Source organism: Cyanistes caeruleus, chromosome 1 (genome assembly GCF_971803275.1).
Source record: "Cyanistes caeruleus chromosome 1, bCyaCae1.hap1.1, whole genome shotgun sequence".
Lineage (NCBI taxonomy): Eukaryota > Metazoa > Chordata > Aves > Passeriformes > Paridae > Cyanistes > Cyanistes caeruleus.
Window position 1 is genome coordinate 65629735 of NC_141701.1, and position 7862 is coordinate 65637596.

General features: G+C 44.3%; 1 long non-coding RNA gene across 1 annotated transcript; it reads right to left on the reverse strand.

The window, feature by feature from the left end:
* Positions 1-1855: 1855 nt before the first annotated feature.
* On the reverse strand, positions 1856-6799 carry LOC147655550 (uncharacterized). The gene is made up of 2 exons (XR_015279616.1): positions 6517-6799; positions 1856-5894 (listed from the first exon to the last, which is right to left on the reverse strand). It is a non-coding gene; the product is annotated as an uncharacterized LOC147655550 (long non-coding RNA).
* Positions 6800-7862: the final 1063 nt, after the last annotated feature.

Sequence of the window (7862 nt, forward strand, 5' to 3'; positions counted from 1 at the left end):
ATGCACTCAAAAAATGCAATCCCTGTGCAGGAACAGGCCATTTGACAATGCTCTTTCCCTTTATTTCCCACCAAATTGCTCCCTTCAGATTAATGCTTTTGAGAATCTTCCCTTATCACAGGGTCTGCAATCTTTATACTTAATACCCTGAGTGGGGGACATCTTGGGTTATTTTGCACAGTGCAAGTGAAATATGACAGCAAACTGTTAACATGATCCCAAAACTGCTGGCTCCTGGCCCAATATCTTTTCTACAGTCATTTCAAAGAAGGTGATTAATAGCATGTCAGAGAGCTGCTCTGTTTACCAAACACTACTTGAAGGACTGTAAATAGATAAAACTGAACAATCAACAACTGTATACTGAAATAAGGCCAGGTACCCGAAGGGTTCTAGGAATCTCAGCTGTGATTTCTACTTTTATTGTTCTTAATGGTAGGAATCAAGAGGAGATGAATAGCTCTCAAATTAAATTTGAAGCTAATCTCATAGTAGGTGGCAAAAACTTTATCATAGAGGCAGCAGCCTTATCTGGAGGATATAGCAATAAAACCCAACCTGAACAACACAAGCTAATACACCCAGAAGAAATGAAGAAACGCATGTAGCTGTTTGATGGGGCTGGAGGTGTTTAGAAAGTAGCAATGCTGGAAAAGTGCTGGGTGAGATGATGTGCAGCAAAGCCATGAAACTGGCTGTAAGCTCCCAGCACGGCATGGCAATTAGATTGGGCAGCCTGCAAAAGTGAAGCTCATTGTTGTGAACCTGGGAAACATGAAAAGGATGATATTCATTTCACAGGACTGGCGTGCTGGGGGAAAAACAATTACAGTTATGCCATCAAGTGTCAAACTTCTGAGGAAAAGGCTGATGATCTCAGAAGTGTTTATCCTTCAAGCACCTCCCTCTCTGAATTCTGTCCCTGTCCCCAGCTTGCCCAGTTTTGCAGGGATCTGCTATTGCAATCAACTCTGAACCAGGAAAAACAGTGCTGGCATAACTGTCCCCCCCTGCCAAAATCACTGCTGGGGGCTGGCGCGTGCCCTGTAGCCCAGCTGTGCGCTGGTTCTCAGCTGCAGAGGTGGTAGGCAGCTTCAGAAGAGTGACTAGTATTGGATAAAAGACTGGTCTCAGCAACAATGAGCTGTATGCTCACCCTGCTAACCACCAAGGAATGTGGTGCTAGTGCTGGCTCTTCATAAATGTAGTATTGCTCCACAAAGGGCACATCTGTCCTCATCCCAAAAACAAGAGGATGGGAAAAGATTCAGAGATGAGTTAACCAGGATACTCAGAACTGTGGAATGGCTTTTACACTAGGAACAGCCACAGAGACCAGAACTCTTCAGCCCAGGGAAGAACATGTCCAGGGACTGATGTGCTCTAGGTCCACCAAGCATCAAGGAAGGATGGGTAAGGAGCGACTGTTGGCTGCCCCACATGAGTTTGATGTCCCAACAGGATACAGTGACACCAGAGAGTGGCTAGGGCAGAACTGGCAAAAGGAGAGTTCTTCACAGACACAGGGTAAAATACTCACACTGCAACAAAAAACAACATGGTGAATTCACAAACACCATCTACAGCTTCTAAATGCCAGAATAACTCTTCTGAATCAGGAGCTGCAAATTTTCAAAGGCTGGGAGATTATTCTGGGAAAACAGACCTAAACTGTCGCACTCTTGCCTGTGTGTCCACTGTGTGTCCCAGAGACTCAGTGCTGGGTCAAACTGGCAAATAGTTTGACTCAGTATGGCCACTCTGGCGTCTCTAACAATGTGTACATGCCACAGGTTTCCCTGTGCATTTCCTCTTTCCATAGCACAAAAGCTGTACCAGGCCAACCCTGATGTCATACTTTTCTCTGCATTTATTGTGGCAGTGGATATATGATCAAGCTACACATTTCTGTGACTTCAGTAGCCATCTCTTTCAGCGGTCACTATCTTCTCCAAGGCAGGACAGGCAATAACAGAGAGGAGTATCTAAACTGGGGAAGAGGGGTTTTCAAAATCTTCCTGAAAAGTGATTTTTAGGTTTCTATACCGAAGTTGCTCTTACCACTTTCAGGTCTGGTTGGTGGTACATCTGGCTATAGTTCCCACAGTCCCAGACTTCTCCAGGGCAAAGCAAGCTACAGCTGTGTCAGTCTTCAGGGATGTCTCTACAAATTCCAGGTGATAAGTTGCTTCAGGTTCTAGACGTTCATCCTTGTCTTAAAGAAATGTTTCTTGCAGCAGCTCATCTTGTACCAGCCCCAAAAACCCCCATCCCCAAAACAAACATGCACTGTTTGCCTGCATACTGCTACCCTGATCAGGGTATCAGGTTATGACCACTTGCCTCGCCCAGGTCCACCAGGCTTGGATCAACCCCTTGTTACCTTACAGGTAGAATTGGCAGCTCTCCAGAGTATGCATTGCACGTTCAGCTTCTCCATTTCTGCCCTGAAATACAATCTGTCTGCTTCTAAAGATTGTTAAAGTAATCAATAATAGGTTAAACTGCACATTTTCTCCAGGCACTGGGTCTGCTTACATGTAATAAGTGTTTATGAACTGAGAAAGGCATCCCGAATTTACAGAAATGCTTCGGTAATCCTGAAGATAGATTTTTTTTCTTGTGCCTGTATGCTCTGTAATACCAATTTTGTTGTGCTTAGGGGATAAATTTTTACTCACTAACACAGATTTGGATGGGTTTGCTTTTATCACATTTAAAAATGGGAGGCTAGTCCATCCCCCTCCACTTCTTACACTACTATTTCTTAATGATGTGCTTTTGTCAGTGAAGATGAGTTGGTAAAGACATGAGGATTACATTGAAATTCAGCTGTATTTGTAGTTTAAACATGCAGGAAATGAGATGACGGGAGGAAGAGCTTATGCTAATCCAGACAAATGGAAGAACTTGTTTTCACATGGTTTATTTGAAGTCACATTAAATTCTGTTTATAGCCAGATGCATCTGTAAAAGAGGGGCTGCCAAAATGTATATGCTTACCTGTTCTACAGCTGCTCTAGGGCTTTTATTGAACTGCCATGGGGATGATTAAATCATGTGGGGTGTATTTAAAGCACAATATAACTTATTAGACAACTAATCCACAAAGCTCATCCTTTAATTCATTCAACTGAGTAAATGAAGGTAGAAAGACAGAAATGACCAGCTTATGGCCCCACAGAGAACCTGTCCAGAGTTGGGATAACAGTAAGGGAATCTGGTATTACCCTCCCAAGTCCTAACTCCTCCCAGGGCTCTGGTGAGCCTGCACCTTGCTGCCCCAAATGAGTGATTAAGCAGAATGAGCAGTGTGTTTCCCACCTCCAAAGGAGAGTCTGCTTTAGAGGGGACAACAGTGGTTCCTGGGCAGATAATTAATCACCCCTCTCATCTTTGAAAGGCAGTGTTGGCCTTTCTTCACACCACTGAAAATCTGCTCATGTGTCCCTTTGGCTTGGCTGTTTCTGGGAGGTGGTGCTGGCTCCCTGTGCCAACTGCTCCATCAGCCTTTGTCATAGCTCATCCCAGGTGAATGGGATAGCTGGTCTTCGAGCCATCAAGGACATGAGAGACACAGAGCCCCTCCAGCATGAGCCAAAGATTTGACTTTTATAGTGGTGAGGCTGGCCAGAGCAGTGTTTCTGCATGTGTAATCCACTGCTTTAAGCTAATTTCATCCTTCACCCACAAGATAGAAGAAAACAGATAGAATAGAGGTACTAGAAGGAGCTACCCTGCCAGGGTTTGGTGGGGTGTCAGTCTTTAAGTGGTGAGCTGTTTTCAGTCAGACTCCACAGATGCTGCCCAGAAAGAGGACCCACCCTGCCTGTACCAACCTTTCAAGCTGGTCTAATGAGCATTTCTGTGAAGAATCAGAGAGGGCAGCTCACCAGCTTGCTCATGGGTGGTTTCCACTGCTCCTTGGAAAGCCACCCTAGCACAAGACACCAAAATGATGCTGTGCACGTGTCCCTCATGCAGCCACTCAACTGGGCCTGCAGAGTCCTATTTCTGAACAGAAAGTGTATCACCCTCCCCATCAACATGTGTGTTAAACTGATGGCTTCCCTAAGAAATAGAGACACACTTGGGATTTTTAGAAACTTTTTATCCACTTTTGTTTCTATTCCTCCCTTACGCTCCTTTAAAACAGGCCTGCTGGCCTACATTTGTAATGCTGAGGAAGATGTTAACAATATTACTAATGTTCAATATTTTTGTTGAAACCATCTTGAGAAAATAATTTTTAATTAAACACATTTACTATTTCTCATCTCTGTGTGATCTGTCTGATTTCCTAACTCCTCAAAATGACAAAAAACATTTGTCTGTTCATAGTTGCTGGCCCAAAGCCCATCACACCCACAGGCTGTAGTTTTATGATATGAAATGTTTGCCTAATTGTACGTACCATGGAATTATAACCTTAGTTTAAGGAAGAAAAAAAAAAAAAAAATCTGTTACATAAGCAATCACACCAGAACATGGAATTAAAGGGCAAATTCCAACCTAGGCAACTCAGAGGAGTGGACATGTATTTACTCTCTGAGATTACCTCTTAGCAAGTGGTAAGATACCACAGTGAGAGGTGCTGTTATAAAAAGAAAACACAGATTGCTGGAGCTAAAGCTCAACCTCTCCAGAGAATACCAGAAAATACCTCTGCCTCTGCTTTCTAGCACTTGCTTTTAGCAGGTATCCTGCACAGCAAGGGGGGAAAAAAACAACCAAAAAACAAACTTCAAAGCCTCCCAGTACCTTATTTTGCAAGATTCAAAATGTCTCAGGTAGATGTTAAATGACCCCAGCTCTTGATTTCAGTGAAAGCTAAACGTGCTTTGCTATACCACCAGGCAAGCAGGAGAAGGAGGAGGATGTGCTCAGTACTTCCATCAAGAAGCTTTACACATGCCAGCTTTCTTCTCCTACGGATGGGATGAGACACAGGCAGTATTTCTTGGTGAGTTGTGTGTATTTCTGCAAATCACTTTCATCACGTTGCAGCAATTCCAACAGATAACATGACATTTTTCTCCCCTTTTGCATGACACCTTTCTCCCCTTTCTTTTATAAAGCACTCATTTGTGTCTTGTAGGTTTAGGAATATAATCATCACCCAGTCACATGGCTCAGTACAACATTATGTTTCTTACGTCTAATAATGCTCAAACACTTCTTGGTACCACTGTATCTACTTTGTATTTACTGATGCCACAAACTGCTCACAAACAATAGAAGAACTGTTGCTGTAACTTTCCTTTCCCGAAAAATTGACACAGCAACTTCATTTTGAATACATCAGTATTTCCCAAACTCGCATTTTTCGGGGTTGTCACATTCTGCTTCTCAGCATGCCCTGACATGCTCCTGCCTTGATGATGCTGAGCAGCACAAGGGCCAGTCCCTTATCACACATCTCCCTCCACTGTGGAGTCACAGGCCAGGTGCTCCTCTGCTTGTCCCACCAGCAGAGCCTGATCCGAGGGCAATGTCAAACTCCTGCCCGGGGATGTGCCACAAGAGCTGGATGTCTGCAACTGCTATTCTCCAGGGAGGCACAGGGAGGCTATTTATGCTGTTCCCTTTGCAAGGGATAAATGAATGTTAACTGAGGCCGAGAAAGAGCACAAGATTGAATTTGCCTCTGTACAGTCACAGTGGTTACAGGTGGTGAGCTTGTGCACAGGCAGGCGGGATCTGAGATCAAGAGGAAGGGCATGGAGTGCAGACCATCCCCTCTCCCCAGGGGAATGCTGAGACCAAACTGGCCTTGGGCTACCTGTGATCTCCTCTGTCCTCCAGCTGGTGCTTAGCAATGCCATGGAAAGATGCACAGATCCTCCAGGAGAAGGCATGAGTGCCCCAAGTTCCAGCTCTCCATGTGTTACAGCCTGCAGAGGTGAGAGACATTGGCCTAAGTTGTCTTGTGCACGGAGCAGCCTTTTGTCACCTGTATGATGAGCTGGCTACTGAGATACAACACCAAAATGCTTCAAAAATATGAAAGGGAGGAAAACACAAGAATTTTAAGCACCAGACTCCAGGTGACAGTAAAGAATTGCACATTTTTAAGAGAGAAGTGGCTCCTGGTACTCTGCCCTGAGATGGACATGCTTAAGGAATGACCTACTCTTAATGTTTTCTTTGGGCTGCCTGCAAGCTTCTGTGTTGGCTTGATGACTCCTCTGACACCCTGCAGCTCCAACACAGGTCACCGAGTTAACCTGGCCACTACCCCACCTGAAGTCTGGACCTTTTTAAAGGTGAATGACCACAGCTGCCACTCAGAGAGGATCTTAAAGAAGAGAAGAGCAGCTGACCATATAGCTACAAGCACTGGTCATGGGTCCTGAGTCCATGGGGGTGGCAGCCAACACAGACAGGATGCTGCCTGCCTTTGGCCTACTTGTGCTGCCTGTTTTCCAGCCTGTGGTGAGCACAGCTGTGAGTGGGTGGCCCTGCCAGCAGCACCAGCGAGGCATTACACAAAAAGAACTGTGCAATAGGGTGTACCTTGCTGAAGGAGAAGACATCCCTGTCTCAGGATTTTTCACCTTAGCCAGCCAGCCAGTGGTGGCTGCTTGGCCTGCAAGAAGCCAGGAGGGTGCTGCTTTCTGGGAGCAGGGGAAGCCCAAGCATGCAGCCAGCCTCGGGTGAAGACCTGCCCTTGGCAAAGGTGTGCAGGCTAATGAGAAGCAGATCCAAATTAGCAGGTCTGGTGTCTGCCACCGAGCGTGCACTGCAAGATCAGGCACCTGTGCTCTGCCTCATGCAGCAGCTGGCCCGAGGGCTCCTCTCTGCTGAGCTGCTGCTGGTGCTCCTCTTTGCTCGTGCGTGGCTTCCTTCACAAACCCTACCAAGAACACACACAGCTTATGCAGCAGGTAATCAACTAATTCCTGAGGACATGTGAATCAGCTTTTAGAAATGGTAGCAACATATTTCACTTCTTTTATCTGCTTGAGTAGATGAAACAAATTAGCTGTGCTGCTTCCTTAAGTCACTGATTAACTTCAAGAGAGTCCATATTTTTGTCATCTGAGCTTTGCAGGAAAAAGTAGTATTGCTAGTTAGATCAACCGGTATAATTTGAAAAGTAGCCAAAGTTTGGGACATATGGTTTCTTTTTTAAGTCTGAAGTGGAAGGAACAGAACTAATACATTTCTTTGCAATACAAGTGAATCAAAGCTGTTTCTTCTCTTGTTTTGACAAAACTTCATTATTTTTTGCACCTGATTTTCACATCAAATAAATATCAGAAGAAAACCAACCCACAATGCTTTCAGTTTTCATTAGCAATAGAACAAACATAGTTGAAAGAAACATACACAACTACAACTCATTTTTCAATGAAAATTATGTACTTGTGACAGAAAAAGTTCATGTTACAGACTGGAATCAGTTAATGAAAACTCCTTGTTAAAGAACATGCACTCATACACTCATAACCATATTAAGACCTATTGAACTATTAAAATCTATTGGACTATTGAAATCAGAAGTGATATATCAATAAGATCCAAATTACCTTTGAATGGCTCCCTTTTAAAAACAAAAGAAAACATGGGGCTGTCACAAAGAAGTTCCCCCTTTCCTAGCTTGATTAACAATAATGATTGCAAACACTCAACCCCTTTGCATACTTTTCTTCATTGGCTTTTGCAAGGAGCAAAGCAAAAGTGACCAAGAATACTACTAACTCTGCATTCTAAAAGTTCAAGAGATGTGTTACCAGGTACTCCAGGTTGAACTGTAAGGGCTCCTAGCAGCTCTGGAAGAGGGATCAGAAATGCAATTGATTCTCACCCACTGCTGTAAATTCATTGTTTCTCTCCTGTCAGTCACTGTCAGAGGTAGT